This window comes from Hordeum vulgare, chromosome 4H (genome assembly GCF_904849725.1).
Source record: "Hordeum vulgare subsp. vulgare chromosome 4H, MorexV3_pseudomolecules_assembly, whole genome shotgun sequence".
NCBI lineage: Eukaryota > Viridiplantae > Streptophyta > Magnoliopsida > Poales > Poaceae > Hordeum > Hordeum vulgare.
This window is the reverse complement of record NC_058521.1, coordinates 158,806,973-158,823,334: the sequence shown is the minus strand read 5'-3', so window position 1 is coordinate 158,823,334 and position 16,362 is coordinate 158,806,973. Positions and strand designations below refer to the sequence as shown.

The window sequence follows — 16,362 nt, the reverse complement described above, 5'->3', positions numbered from 1 at the left end:
CCGACCTCAGCAACCTATTTCTGTTCGATTAAGGCATTTCACGGTTGCATATTGATAACCCACAAGTATAGGGGATCCAAACAGTTTTCGAGGGTAGAGTATTCAACCCAAATTTGTTGATTCGACACAAGGGGAAGCAAAAGAATATTCTCGAGTATTAGCAGTTGAGTTGTCAATTCAACCACACATGAAAGACTTAGTATCTGCAGCAAAGTATCAGTACGAAAGTAGTGTGATAGCAACAGTAACAACGGTAACAGTAGCAGCAGTGACAACAGTAACGACAAAGTAACGGTAGCAGCAGTGACAATAGTAGCGGCAAAGTAACATTGCAGGGACCAGTAGGAAAAGCTCATAGGCATTGGATCGTTGATGGATAATTATGCGGGATGACATTCATCATGCAACAGTTATAACATGGAGAGATATGTAACTAGCTCCAGTTCGTGAATGTAATGTAGGCATGCATTCCATATATAGTCATACGTGCTTAGGGAAAAGAACTTCCATGATATCTATTGTCCATCCCTCCCGTCGTAGCGGGGTCCTAATGGTAACTATAGGATATTAAGGTTCTCCTTTTAATTGAGAACTGGAACAAAGCGTTAGCACTTAGTGAATACATGAAGTCCTCATACTATGGTCATCTCCGGGAGTGCTTCCAGCTATTGTCACTCCAGGGTTGCCGGGTCATAACACATATAGTAGGTGACTACAACTTGCAAGATAGGATCAAGAACACACATATATTGATGAGAACATAATAGGTTCAGATCTGAAATCATGTCACTCGAGCCCTAGTGACAAGCATTAAGCATGGAAAAGTAGTAGCAATATCAATCTCAGAACATAGTGGATACTAGGGATCAATCCCCATGAAAACTAACTCGATTACATGATAGATCTCATCCAACCCATCACTATCCAGCAATCCTACAATGAGATTATTCACGAACGATGAAGAGCATCATGGAATTGGCGATGAAGGAAGGTTTGGTTATTACGATGGCGACAATCTCCCCTCTCCTGAGCCCAGAACGGACTCCAGATCTGCCCTCCAAAGGAAGAACAGGTGGTGGCGGCGCCTCCGTATCGTAAAACGTGATAAACTCTTCTCCTTGATTTTTTTCCGGATGAAAGGTACTAAATAGAGCTGGAGTTGGAGGCGGCGGAGCTCCGAGGGCCCAACAAGCCTACTAGGCGCGGCCAGGGGGGCCCACGCCTCGTGGGCTTGTGGGCTCCTCGCTCCACGCTTCCGGTTGATTCTTGCGCCAGTATTTTTATGTATTCCACAAAAAATCCTCATAAATTTCTAGGTCATTCCGAGAAATTTTATTTCTGCGCAAAAAAACCACCATGGCAATTCAGCTGAAAACAACATTAGTCCGGGTTAGTTCCATTCAAATCATGCAAATTAGAGTCCAAAACAAGGGCAAAAGAGTTTGGAAAAGTAGATACGATGGAGACGTATCAATTCCCCCAAGCTTAAAGCCTTGCTTGTCCACTTGCAATTTAGTTGACAAACTGAAAGAGACAAAAGAAAAACTTTTATGAACTCTGTTTGATCTTGTTGCTGTAATTATGTCTAACTCATATTCAGATTTTCAGCAAGATCATAAGCTAACCACATGAGCAATGCCATTTATGTCTCAAGAGGAAATCATATCAATGGCATAATCAACTAGCGCGCAATAATAATAAGTTTCAAACGTCAACACTTCAATCAAAGCAATCATGAAGCAATATGAACAGATGGTATCTCGCTAGATCTTTTTGAGACCGCAAAACATAAATGCAGAGCACCTTCAAAGACCAAGGGCTGACTGAACATTGTAATTCATGGCAAAGAAGATCCAGTCACAGTCATACTCAATATCAATTAAAAGCAAAGCGTAGAAATGACAGAGGTGCTCTTTAATTAGTGCTTTTTGAAAGAAGAGGATGACTCAACAGAAACATAAATAGATAGGCCCTTTGCAGAGGGAAGCATTGATTTGCAGAGGTGCCACAGCTCAAGCTTTGAAGACAGAGGTAAATAATTTTGGGTGGCATGCTTTCATTGTCAACGCGATGACCAAGAGTTTTCACCATCTTCCATGCTACACATACTATAGGCGGTTCCCAAACAGAAAAGTAAAGTTTTGACTCCCCCACCACCGATCAATCACACTCCACGACTAGCCGAATACTAGGGTGCCGTCCATACCAACAACAATCCAGGGGGAGTTTTGTTTGCAATTATCTTTTCGATTTGAGCATGGAACTGGGAATTCCAATTACGAGCCCCTTTCTCGTGAATGATAGTGAATAAACACGTATCAAGGATAACAGGCCTAGCATGGAAGATACTGATCGCCCCTTGTCACCACATGAGCAGTTCGGGCATGCAAAAGAGATTATTTCTTGAAGGTTTAGAGAGTGGCACATGCAAATTTACTTGGAACGACAAGTAGATACCGCGTATAGGTAGGTATGGTGGACTCATATGGAAGAACTTTGGGTTTATGGAAGTGGATGCACAAGCAGTATTCCCGCTCAGTACAAGGGAAGCGACCAACTAGAGAGCGACAATAGTCATCAAAATGCATTGAGATTAACCAACATTGAGTGCAAGCATGAGTAGGACATAAATCACCATAAACATGAATATCGTAGAGGCTATGTTGATTTTGTTTGAACTACATGCGTAAACATGTGCCAAGTCAAGCCACTTAAATCATTCAAAGGAGGATACCATCTTACCATACTACATCATAATCATCTCAAAATTCATGTTGGCATCCAAGACAAACCATTATAAGCTCCTAGATAACTAAGCATGGCACCAGAAACTATGATCTCTAAGTTGTCATTGCAAACATGTTTCTCTCACAACAAAGCTGAATTAGGAACGATGAACTAGTCATATTTACAAAAAGAAAATAGATCGAGTTCATACCAGGTTTTCCAGGCTCAGTCACTTCATCATATATCGTCATTATTGCCTTTCACTTGCATGACCGAATGATGTGAACAATAATAAGAGTGTTTATGCATTGGACTACACTGGAATCGGCAAGAAAACACAAAGGAGAAGACAAAGTAATATGGCTCTTTGACAGTAAAACAGATATGCATGCCAGAGCCACTAAACATTGTAAGCATGGTCTTCTACCTTGACCCAAAGAAAAAGAAAAGTATTTACACAGGAAAGCTCCCAACAAGCAAAAGAAGAACAGGAAATCTTTTTGGGTTTTCTCAATCTAAACAAACACACGAGAAGAAAGCGAGAAAAAAAAATAAACTAGCATGGATGACACAGTGGCAAGGTGTTAACACCGACTATCAAAGTGAAAGCATGAGCAAGAATATAAAGTCGGTGAGAAACACGTACTCCCCCAAGCTTAGGATTTTGGCCTAAGTTGGTTTACTCCCAAGGAGGGAAGTAACCGTCTCCGTGGTACTCTGAAGTGTACTGAGGATGCCACTGCTGTGTGAGCTCCTCTGGCTCCCACTGTTAAACTGTCGTCTGGTACTCGACTGGTAGCTTGGGCACATGCGCTTGTGGTGGTGCTATGCCCCAATATGCATAGATGTCCGAGGGCATAATAATGTACCTTCTTAGGTGAAGATTGAACAAAGAAGGAGCAGGCAAAGTAATAGTCTCACGAGTAACCTGATTAATACCAGGTTATAAATCATCCTCTTATTTATATCTTTATCAAGAAAGTCATGGTGAACCATGCTATCATAATCTAGATATCTCTCAGGAAGAAGAATCTCTTCTTCCTCGTGCAGTCTAATAGGTATCTGAAAATGTCTAGCAAGACGGGTAGCATAGATACCTCCATAAACAAAGCCTTTAGAACGGTTCGTGTTCAACCGTTGAACCATTATAGCGCCCAAGCTATAAGTTTTATCATTATAAAGGGCTTCGCGCAAAACCGCAAATCTGGGGAGCTAAGGGCCCCAGCTTTCCCACGGCCAATCAAACATTTTCCCACGAATAATGAGAAGTACCGAAGCACGGGAAAATGTATGTTAGCAGGTCTAGCGCAAGACACTCCTCTCTCCTCTCCTACAACAATAGTATCAAGGAAAGCCTCCAAATCTCGTGGACGGGGTTCATGAATATCCCCAACATAAGGTAATTTGCAGACATTGCAAAAATCCTGAAGTGACATGCGCTGGAGGATATAATTATAGCTTGAACTCAACCATAGGAGGACTCTTCCTTGGATAGAAGTTAAAGCTTTGCACAAAAATATTAGTGAGGAGGAGGTATTGTGGACATTTATCTTCAACAAATGCGGTAAGGCCTGCGTTCTCCACAAAGTAATAAAAATCCTCATAAAACCGGTAGCACGTAAGAACACATCGCTTGGCCACTCGCACGCTCGAACTTCTGCAACTCGGGGGACCGGATACTTGGGTTTCTTCTTCTCATTTTCATCATCCTTGGGGTCACGGCTTGAAGAGCCTCTTAGGAACCTCCTCATCTTTTCCTTTTTCTTTCTTTGGAAATTTCTGAAATTTTTTGTGACTCAATGGAAAAGTTAACAAGGCTCTACGAAACTCATGGCAACTACTCCTACAAGTGCCTAGAGGCCATATCACGCATTAAAACTACTTTGTACCAGCTAAAATTAGCATGCAAAGCTCAAGAACAGGGTCACCAAGGCAGCAATAATACACAACGAATTAGGCACTAGAGCAAAAACTAATTGGACCAATGGAGGAGTCACATACCAAGGAACAATTTCCCCCAAACAGTTTGGTGAATGGGGCTTCGCACAAGGAGATCGAAAATCATAGCAAGAAGAGCAAGAACACGGGTTTGAGCTACAGAATGATTTTTTTCTGGAGGTAGGAGAAGGAGATGGGAGCTGGAATAAGTGGAGGGGGGGGCACGTGGGCCCCACAAGCCTGGTAGGCGCTGCTAGGGGGTGCCCGTGCCTCCTAGGCTTGTGGCCCACTAGTGCATCCCCCTCACTAGCTCTCCGACTCAGAATTTTTCAAAAATTCCAGAAAAAATCATACTTGATTTTCAGGGCGTTCGGAGAACTTTTATTTTCGGGACACTTTTCTATGGGACGCAAGAAGCAGAAAACAGGAAACACTAAAGCTAAATCTATCATTTTTCTTCTAAACAACCGAAAGTAAAAGATTGGGACAAAGGGCTGTGACTCCTAGATTCATCCATCTAATGGTCATCAAAAGAAATCCGTCAATGAGGTTGATCAAGTCTCCTTGACAAACTTTTTTCGAATCGCGTAAAAATGGAGAATTTTCGAATAGTCACTAGGTTACCTCAATGGGGATGTGCATATCCCCAACAAGCAAATCATACTTCATCTTAACAGTAGGTATAGGGCATTAAAAGCTCCCAATAAGAAACGATGATGTTTTTTCAATAGCATTGATGCAATGTACTCGATATTGTTTCTTCGGAAAGTGCACCGTATGCTCATTACCATTGACATGGAAAGTGACATTGCCTATGTTGCAATCAATAACAGCCCCTTAAGTGTTTAAAAAGAGTCTTCCAATGACGACCGCCATGGCATCATCCTCTGGAATACCTAGAATAACAAAGTCCGTTAAGATAGTAACGTTAGAAACCACAACATGCACATCCTCGCAAATGCCGATAGGGAAAGCAGTTGATTTGTCGGCCATTTGCAGAGAGATTTCAGTGGGTGTCAACTTATCCAATTCAAGTCTACGATAAAGAGAGAGAGGCATAACACTAGCACCAGCTCCAAGGTCGCATAAAGTAGTTCTAACATAGTCTCCTTTAATGGAGCAAGGTATAGTGGGCACTCCGGGATGACGTAGTTTCTTAGGAGTTCCACCCTTGAAGGTGTAATTAGCGAGCATGGTGGAAATATGAACCTCAGGTATCCTCCTCCTATTAGTCATAATATTTTTGATGTACTTGGGATAGGGAGACATTTTGAGCATATCTGTCAAACACATTTGCACAAAGACATGTCTAATCATTTCAACAAAGCACTCAAAATCCTCATCATCCTTTTTCTTGGATGGTTTGGGAGGAAAGGCCATGGGTTTCTGAACCCAAGGTTCCCTTTCTTTACCATGCTTCCTAGCAGTGAAGTCGTTCTTATTGTATCTCCTAGTCTTAGGTTGTGGGTTATCAAGATCAACACTAGGTTCAATCTCCACATCCTTATCATTGCTAGGTTGAGCATCAACATGAACATCACTATCGATATTATCACTAGGTTCATCTTCATCACCAGATTGTGTTTCGGCATCAGAAACAAAGACATCGTTTGGATTCTCGGGTGTAACAGCAGCAGGTTTGCTAGCATGCAAGTTCCTATCATCTTTCGTTTTCTTCCTAGGATGACTAGGTGCCTCGGTGTTGACTCCTTGAGAATCTTGTTCAATTCTCTTAGGATGACCCTCAGGATACAAAGGTTCCTGGGTCATTCTACCACCTCTAGTGATAACTCTAACAGACTTGTCATTCAACTCATTGAGCAAGTCATTTTGAGCCTTAAGTACTTGTTCTACTTGATTAGTAACCATAGATGCATGTTTACTCAAAAGCTTAAGATCATTGACATTTCTATCCACACAAGCACTTAAATGACTAAGCATACGAGCATTCTATTCCAATTGTCTGCTAACATAATCATTGAAACTTTGTTGTTTGGCAACAAAGTTATCAAATTCATCCAGACATAAGCTAGCAGGTTTATCAAAAATAATATCACTCTCATTGAATCTACGAAGAGAATTTACCTCTACTACCTGTGTCGGGTTATCAAGACCATGGATCTCTTCGATAGGTGGTAGATTTTTGACATCTTCAGATTTAATGCCTTTCTCTTTCATAGATTTCTTAGCTTCTTGCATATCTTCACGACTTAGGAATAGAACATCTCTTTTGTTTGGAGTTGGCTTCGGAGGTTGTTCGGGAATAGTCCAAGCATTCTCATTGCACAAGATATTATTCAATAGGATCTCAGCTTTTTCCACAGTTTGTTCCCTGAAAACACAACCAGCACAACTATCTAGGTGGTCCCTAGAAGCATCCGTTAGTCCATTATAGAAGATATCAAGTATTTCATTCTTCTCAATAGGGTGATCAGGCAAAGCATTCAGTAGCTGGACAAGCCTCCCCCAAACTTGTGGGAGACTCTCTTCTTCCACTTGCGCAAAGTTATATATTTCCTGCAAGGCAACTTGTTTCTTATGGGAAGAAAAATATTTCTCAGAGAAGTAGTAGATCATATCCTGGGGACTACGCACACAACCAGGAGCAAGAGAAGTGAACCAAGTCTTAGCATCATCCTTTAGTGAGAAAGGAAACAACTTAAGGATATAGTAGTGGCAGATCTTTTCCTCACTCATGAATAGGGTGGCTATATCGTGCAGCTTAGTAAGATGTGCTACAACAGTTTCGGACTCATAACCATGAGAAGGATCAAATTCGACCAAACTGATTAACTCAGAGTCGACAGAGAATTCATAATCCTTATCGGTCACAAAGATAGGCGAAGTAGCAAACTTCGGGTCATATTTCATCCTAGCGTTCAAAGATTTTTCTTTCCACTTGCGCAGTAATTTCTCAAGATCATAGTTATCCTTACAAGCAAGAAAGTCCTTAGCAATCTCTCCCACCATAACATAACCCTCAGGTATATTAGGCAATTCATATCTAGGAGAGCTAGTTCTAACAGGTAAAATAGCAGGTTCTACTTCAATAATCTCAACAGTTTCAGAAGTATCATCACATTCAGCAACAACTCTAGCAATTTGTGCATCAAGGAATGCACCTAGTGGCAAAGCAGTATCAAGCAAACCATCATCACAAGCATCATGGATAGCAGAAGTAGCATCATCAAGCACAGGCGACACATCAAAATTTCTAGAAGGAGGTGGTGTCGCAAACTTACTCATAACTGAAGGTGAATCAAGTGCATAGCTAGATGGCAGTTCCTTACCTGTCCTCGTAGTTGAGGGCAAGACTTCAGTTTTTTGATCTCTCGGATTCGTCATAGTGATCAACAGACATAAATCCCAAGTGACTAAGAGAATAGAGCTAGGCCTCCCCGGCAACGGCGCCAGAAAATAGTCTTGATAACCCACAAGTATAGGGGATCGCAACAGTTTTCGAGGGTAGAGTATTCAACCCAAATTTTTGATTCGACACAAGGGGAAGCAAAAGAATATTCTCGAGGATTAGTAGTTGAGTTGTTGATTCAACCACACCTGAAAGACTTAGTATCTGTAGCAAAGTATCAGTAGAAAAGTAGTGTAATAGCAACAGTAGCAACGGTCATAGTAGCAGAAGTGACAACAGTAGCGACAAAGTAACGGTAGCAGCAGTGAAGAAGTAGAGGCAAAGTAACGTAGCAAGGATCATTAGGAAAAGCTCGCAGGCATTGGATCGGTGATGGATAATATGCTGGATCACATTCATCATGCAACAGTTATAACATGGGGAGATATGTAACTAGCTCCAGTTCGTTAATGTAATGTAGGCATGCGTTCAGTATATAGTCATACGTGCTTAGGGAAAAGAACTTGCATGACATCTATTGTCCATCCCTCCCATGGTAGCGGGGTCCTATTGGAAACTATGGGATATTAAGGTTCTCATTTTAATAGAGAACCGGAACAAAGCATTAGCAATTAATGAATACATGAACTCCTCATACTATGGTCTTCTCCGGGAGTGGTTCCAGCTATTGTCACTCCGGGGTTGTCGGGTCATAACACATAGTAGGTGAGTACAACTTGCAAGATAGGATCAAGAACACACATATATTGACGAGAACATAATATGTTCAGATCTGAAATCATGGCACTCGGGCCCTAGTGACAAGCATTAAGCATGGCAAAGTAGTAGCAACATCATTCTCACAACATAGTGGATACTAGGGATCAATCCCCATCAAAGCTAACTCGATTACATGATAGATTTCATCCAACCCATCACCGTCCAGCAAGCCTACGATGAGATTACTCACGAACGATGAACAACATCATGGAATTGGCGATGAAGGAAGGTTGGTGATGATGATGGTGACGATCTCCCCTCTCTAGAGCCCAAAACGGACTCCAGATCTGCCCTCCAAAGGAAGAACTGGTGGCGGCGGAGCCTCCGTATGGTAAAACGCGATAAACTCTTCTCCTTCATTTTTTTTCCAGACGAAAGGGACTAAATAGAGATGGAGTTGGAGGCGGCGGAGCCCCGAGGGCCCCACAAGCCTCCTAGGCGCGGCCAGGGGGCCCGCGATCCTGGGCTTATGGGCTCCTCGCTCCACGCCTCCGGTTGATTCTTGCGCCAGTATTTTTTATATATTCCACAAAAAATCCTCGAAATTTCCAGGTCATTCTGAGAACTTTTATTTCTGTGCAAAAACAACAACATGGCAATTATGGTGAAAACAGCGTTAGTGCGGCTTACTTCCATTCAAATCATGCAAATTATAGTCCAAAACAAGGGCAAAAGAGTTTGGAAAAGTTGATACGACGGAGAAGTATCACATATCAATAAGAGCTACATCAACACCTCCATAAAGACATACAGTTTGTTTCCATGGTATGATATAGCTGCCGCATCGATCATGCACCATGAGATTGATTCCTTGATGAAACAATCTTAAACTGCAGCATTGAAACAATCAATATACTATCGTTGTCTGATCATGAAGATATTAACAGTGAAACGGCCTCACGGGAGCACGTCGAGGCCGGCGCAACCGGACCTTGATAACCCACGAGTGTAGGGGATATTTTGTAGCCTTTTTTGATAAGGAAGAGTGTCAAAGACAACAAGCAGCTAAAGGAGGAATTAATTTTCTCTCAAGTTCTATCGACCATCGATACAACTCTACGTTCAACAATGTTCACTTTACCTAGTACAAGAAATAAACTAGTTTGCAGGAAGAAACTAGAAGTACATAGTACGTGTAATAGATAGTTTTGCAAGAAAATAAAGAACAAGTAAATAAGAGTGAGGTTCTTTTTAGATAAATATTAATTAAGTTAGTTGGTTAGTAGATAGATTTTTGTAACACAAGTGAAAGATTTGTCCCTAGGAAATTCATAACTACACCGGTAATCATTATTGCAGTTTTATATGAGGAGAGGCATCAGCTTACATAATTTCCGTACTGGGTTCATATGCACTTATGATTGGAAGTCTAGCATGCATCCAAAACTACGAAAGATCATCAAGGTAAATCCCAACCATAGAATTAAGTAACAAGTCCTCTTTATTGCCATACGCAACAACCCCCTTACTGGGATTTGTGTTTTCCGTCACTCATGCAACCCACTATAAGTAAATTACCAATGTATTGCAACACACTACAGCGGTAATCCAACATGCTTGCATGACATGGAAGGCATTGTAGGACAGCACCAAAATAAAACATACAACTCAAACGAATCATGATCATCAATCAACCCACAATACAAAAGAAATCTACTCTAACATCATAGGATAGCCACACATCATTGGGTAATAATATATAGCATTAAGAACCATGTTTAAGTAGAGAGTACCACGGGGAAAAGAGGAGTTACACCATTGCATTGAGGGGGAGAGTTGGTAGCAATGTCCACTACAAGGAATATGCTAATACACGATGCTATTTTTTCGTCGCTACATCGTCACGGTTTTCAATTTACGACGATCTCACGACGAAAAACCAAGCGTCGAAAACGGAGCGTCAGAAATGAACAGCAGCGACGTTTTTATCAAAATCGTCGTAACTTTTACGACGATTCCTATATTGTCGTAACCTTTACAACGATCCTAAATCGTCGTTGGCAATCAAACCCAGTCCTACGTGGCAGTCCTACGTGGCAAAATTACGACGAAATCAAAACATCATGGTTGAAATCAACCCAACCCATTTCAATTGATCACATGGGCTGGTTTTAATTTTTTGGGCTTTTTCTTATTGGGCTTCTTTTTGGGCCTTAGCCTATTTACACCCACTTCTAGTATTTTTTCGAATTTTTTTATATCATCATAATTTGGGCCCTAGCCTTTTAGAGCCCAAATACATTTGGTCCAGTTTCAATTTTGGCCATTTTTCATTTTTGAATTCAGCAACTTTTTGTTCCAGAATTTGGATTCATTTCTATTTGTTGGGCCTTTTCAACCCAATTATTTATCCAGTATTAAATTCAATACTATTTCATATTCAAATCAAGAAAACTCCAAGTCGAATTAAAATCATCCATCATATAACATCACAAAATACATATCCCAGGTTTACATATCACAATAAATCATCTCGTGAATACATTTCCTTACACAGGAATATAGCAAGAACGAACAAAATTGCACAATAGAACAATGGCACATCTGCTACTGTCCCAACAGTACAGTGGACTTCATTCCACTCTCCTATGAGGCATGCTCGATAAAATATAAAAAATATTAGAAGGAAACAAATATAAAAAATATTAGAAATAAAAAAGATTTGTTTTCATCCTGAAGATGATGTTAAAAATCCTGAGATATAAATTCTAGAGTATAATTAGTCCAACCTAAACAGGTCACAGAAACTAAAAATTAAATTTCAAACTACCTAAGATTGTTCCAGGAAATTTTGGACAAAGGAAATGCACACAAGCAAACTCAATATCTTTATGGTACTTTCGCTTTACTGGAGGAATTTAAGCACTGACACAAGCAGGAGTCAATGACACAATAATTAGCAAACATGTAAGATAATACAAAACAAGCTACTCCACATTACTGTGATAACCAAGTGCAAACCATGGTGTAAGAATATTAGCCCAAAAATCCTTTCGGCAACATACATCACTAAATTACGCTATCAATAAGTGCACCAGAGACTCTAATTTATTACCTTCAGAAGTTTTAGATCGAATCAAATGAAAATATGAAAAAGGGACTACCAAGAGCATTATTGATTTAGATAGAGCTTGATGCTGAGTTGATTTCTGGTGTCAACTGGGTAATTCTTTAGCCAGATTGGAGAAAGGAAACCTGACTAGCACTCAAAATATTAACCAGAAGACAATAGTAAAACATAAAATATGGGTCAGATTTCTGGCTTGGAATCCTGATGGGATTACATTTGCGCATTGTATAGTCATAGACGATAATTTGGGGAAAGTATCCTTAGGTCCATATAATCCAAGGAAAAAAGCAATTGATCATCACAGTAAGTGCAGAAACGTGGTATGGATATGATATCATCACTTCTCAAAGCAAACAAAAAATGGTGTAGGAGTTTTATTTATTTAAGAAAAGACAACTATACAACATCCATGACAGATTGTGCTGCTTACTAGACATTCAGAATAAGTAGAGATACAAAAACATGACTTCAGATACCGAATATGCATAGTTTAATAATATACTGTATGATGAGACACCTAATAAGTGTTGATCATCACTGATGAATCGACCATAGAAACCAGCTGCAGAAAGAACAATATAGTTGATATGTGTAAACGGGGGTATAGTAACAGGAAGCTCCTTGTATGAGAGCAGCCAGTGTCGCAAAAACCCGTTTCCTTCTCGATGTATGCCAATCTAACGAGAAACAAGGCCATGAAAGAGGACCAAGCATCAGATACCTCATGGAATCCCAAATACCACTGTCCAAACAAAATTCAGTTCGGTGCTAAGATATGTATGGACAAGTTGAATGCAAAAACCATCTCAAAGAATGGTTCGTGCTATAATCTTAATCCAAAGAAGGCAAATAGAGTTAAGCAAAAATATCGACATTCTTTATTGATTTCGATTACATGCAAATAAGTAAAAATGCCCTACTCTACCAATAAGACATAAGTAAAGAGCTGACAACACTAGACTGTACAACTACACAAACACATGAGGTGCTTCTAAGACAAAAAATAAACCCGAATTTAGCGTGAGGACTAGCCAATCCAGAAAGTAAAAAACACATTACTGAACAGTCACAGTTTCCAAAACACTAGCCAATCCAGAAAGTAAAAAACACATTAGCAAAACTGCAGGACAACAGAAAGGAACAGTTAATTTGTGTAGGTGACTGAACAATACTATTCATCTGGATAGCAGAAAATTGATCAACAAATCCTTTTCAGACAACTAATTCATCAAAAGGAACAGGACATATCAGGTACTGAATTTGGTAAACTGAAATATACCCAACAAAATACCAAGCACAAACAACATGTTTTAATATTCATATTCAGTTAGGGGAAGCAAGTTGGCAGACATTTCTACATTAGAAAGTCCACGACTAACAAAACATTCATGGTAACACAAAAGGCAAAATCCGGTGAAGTGTTGTAAATTCACTTGTATCCGAGTGGCACAAATCTGCCTATTTATGAAGTAAATCTACGCCAGAATTCCTAGAATCTAGAACCCCCGAAGTCGTTGACTAACCAATTTATTAGCAGAACCAACGGGCTAAACTTGTCAACTACTAGAAACATCTATCTAAACGTTGTCCCAGGTAACAGCAGATCCGGAAAATCTCTAGTTGGGACGTGTCCCGCTTACTTGAGGTAGTCGCCGTTGAAGAGGTCTTCCCCGTTGTCTTCCTTGGGGTGCACATTGGGGACGACCTCCGCCTCGCCATCGTTGTCCGAGTAGGAGGATGGGTCGGTGGCGCCGCGGTTGGTGGTGGTGTTGGGCGGCAGCCGGTCGGTGCTGAAACCCGGCGAGCCCAATGGATACAAAACTGAATATTCAGCAATTATAAAAGGTTTTAATTAATATACAATGCAAATGTCTTCCTAATTGGTACATCCTGAATTTTCTCGACTGTTCATTTTATTTACAAGAGAAAGAAAGGAAATCAATATGTACATTATTTTCCACAGAACATTCTTCACTGCAGTAATTAAGAGCCCTTCAGGAACATAGAAATTTTACTCAAACGGTTCAATCCACATTTCCCTTGCGGGAAATGGAGAATAAACGCTGCATTCCAACACGGCCTTAAAACACTGGCTAATCGAAGACACCCCAATCACATTAAGGACGCAAAAATTTATGGACAACAAGTAAAATTTGTGCGAAATTCTGAATATTTTCCACCGAGCTCCTTCCGTATTGGCACACCACATGCTTCAAAAGCATCAGGTGGTCGGCTTTCAATCAGTACAACCTGATCCTGGTGGTTATGTGCTGCTGGCACATAGGGCAGTGCACCAATTTTTTTACCGCAGTCATAGCAAGTCTGAATTAAACGTGTTAGCAATTTGTATATACAACAAGAATTATGAATAAATGTTTAGAGGAAAGCAAGGGGATATTTTATGCACCGCATGTCCACATCCAAACGCAAGATCCTTTGGTTTATCCATACATATGGCGCATGACTGCAATCACAAAAATTGCAAGGCTTGGTTCCTTTTTCACAAAAATTAGAGGGTCCAGCAGTTACCAACAACTTTTAGTATACAGAAACTTAGCATTACGAAGAAGAACTCTATTTCATGATCTGCTCGTCGGCAAAAGATGCAAGTGTATGTGTCAAAGTACAGTAAAAGCTCAGGATATGAAACATCATATCATCAATGCCAAATAAATGGCACCTCCGAAGTTTGACATGTGTTGTAGATTTCATTATTCATCACGGCATTTTGCAAACCGTAGAAACAACATTGAGAAAAGAAATCACATAGAACCCATAATCTCGCTACCACAGGCATCCAACCACCATCATCCAAACAGAGCATGCAGATATATTATGAACCCAGATGACTGAATCAACTGCTAACGTCTCAATTCTCACAACCACGACGAGACGCCGATCGCATCCTAATAAGCCCGTGGTAACATCAAGAACGTGGCACATATCAGTAACACACATGGAGATATAGAACGGAGGACGTGGGAGGGAGGAGGAGTGGGGGAGCTTACACTTGCGGATGCGGGCGGCGGGGTAGCCGCACGAGGAGCAGGTGCTCTTCTGGAGGTGGAAGCTGCGGCGGCCGTAGCTAAAGCAGAGCGTGTGGGTCTTGTTCCGGCGCTAGCCGAAGCCGGGGTCCACGAGCCCTCTAAGCAGCCGGTAGAGAAGGAGAAGGGGAGGCGGGATGTCGATTGTGGGGCTGGAGCAGAAGATGTCGCCGGTGTGGTGGGGATAGGAGAGGAGGTCGTCGGCTGCGATCTGGGGAGGTGGCGGCGAGGCATCCACGAAGTAGGACCAGCGCGCGCCGTCCCAGACGAGGAGCCGGCCGTCGGCGACGCCCGTGTACGGCCCGCGGCTACGCGGGTCGAAGGCGACGCTCTGAGGGCCCTGCACCTCGCCGCGGAACCGATATCCGCGTCGCGCAGCCGCTCGCCCGCGTCCGCGTGCGGGGGCATCTCCACCGCGTCCGGGACGTCCACCGGGTGCGCCTCGAAGTCCGGGAAGTCCACCATGTAGCCCAGCCGCAGCGGGTCCGTCACGCAGATCGGATCGGAGGGAGGCGGGGCGTTAGGTGGGTGGGTGAGAGGCGAGAGGAGGGACCGCGTGGGGCTGGGGGTCGGTGGGAGAGAGGGAACGAGGGGGGGTCGATCTGGTGGAGGGAGAGGCCGAGGGGTAGGTAGGGCGAGCGGGTGCGTTGTGTGGGATGGGTGGCGGCGGCTAGGGGAGTGGGGAGGGTGAACGGGTCGGCAAGGGTTGATGGCCAGCTCGGCCACTTGGCCCAGTTGGTCCGGGGGGGTCTTTTTTTTAAAATACTTTTTTCTATTATTATTTTATTAGTTATCATTATTATTATTTATTTTATTATTTCTGTTTTAAATATATAGAATTTTAACCAATTTGAAAATGTTTGATTTATAATTATAATCTATTAGGGAATTTTCATATCACCCCTGATATCTTAATCTTCGCATTCGATAATTATTCCCGCTTTGTTTTATTTTTAAATCTCAAATTCAAATTGTTCTGAACAACCTTCAGATTCTCATGAATAATGCGGACTTGATCTTCTGCAAGTTGGATAATATCCGGCATCATTACCTCTCTGATATTTGGGAAAACCATTGACAAAGTCCATTTTAACATGGTCCCATTTCCATCACCTTTCCAGGTGAATATACAATGGTGTGTCGTGAGCTTCTTTCTTCACCTTTCCGGTCATCCTGAGATTTTCCTTCTTATTTGGGACAAATAGGCGACCCTTGAAATAACAAACTTGTAATACGACAATTATTTTTAAAAAGTATTCTCAAAAATGAGCTATCATGTGTGAAGATTCATGGCTTTCAAGCCAAATGATCAATCTTATGGCCACATTCATGGCATAGTTTGTTAAAAAGATCTAATATTATGCACAAGGGTGCATATTGGAATGGCAAACAATGTTGATTGAGGATGTATTCATTTTCCTTGTATGAAAAATTCATTTTTCATTTTTCAAGTG

At 41.5% G+C, this 16,362-nt stretch overlaps 3 non-coding genes across 3 annotated transcripts; all 3 read right to left on the bottom strand.

The window, feature by feature from the left end:
• Positions 1-12,039: 12,039 nt before the first annotated feature.
• Positions 12,040-12,134, bottom strand: LOC123451544. The gene has a single exon (XR_006632389.1). It is a non-coding gene; the product is annotated as a small nucleolar RNA Z103 (small nucleolar RNA).
• A 317-nt stretch (positions 12,135-12,451) lies between these two features.
• Positions 12,452-12,597, bottom strand: LOC123451628. Its single transcript, XR_006632457.1, has one exon. It is a non-coding gene; the product is annotated as a small nucleolar RNA F1/F2/snoR5a (small nucleolar RNA).
• Positions 12,598-14,493: 1,896 nt separating this feature from the next.
• Positions 14,494-14,594, bottom strand: LOC123451559. Its single transcript, XR_006632399.1, has one exon. It is a non-coding gene; the product is annotated as a small nucleolar RNA R64/Z200 family (small nucleolar RNA).
• Between the last annotated feature and the right edge of the window lie 1,768 nt (positions 14,595-16,362).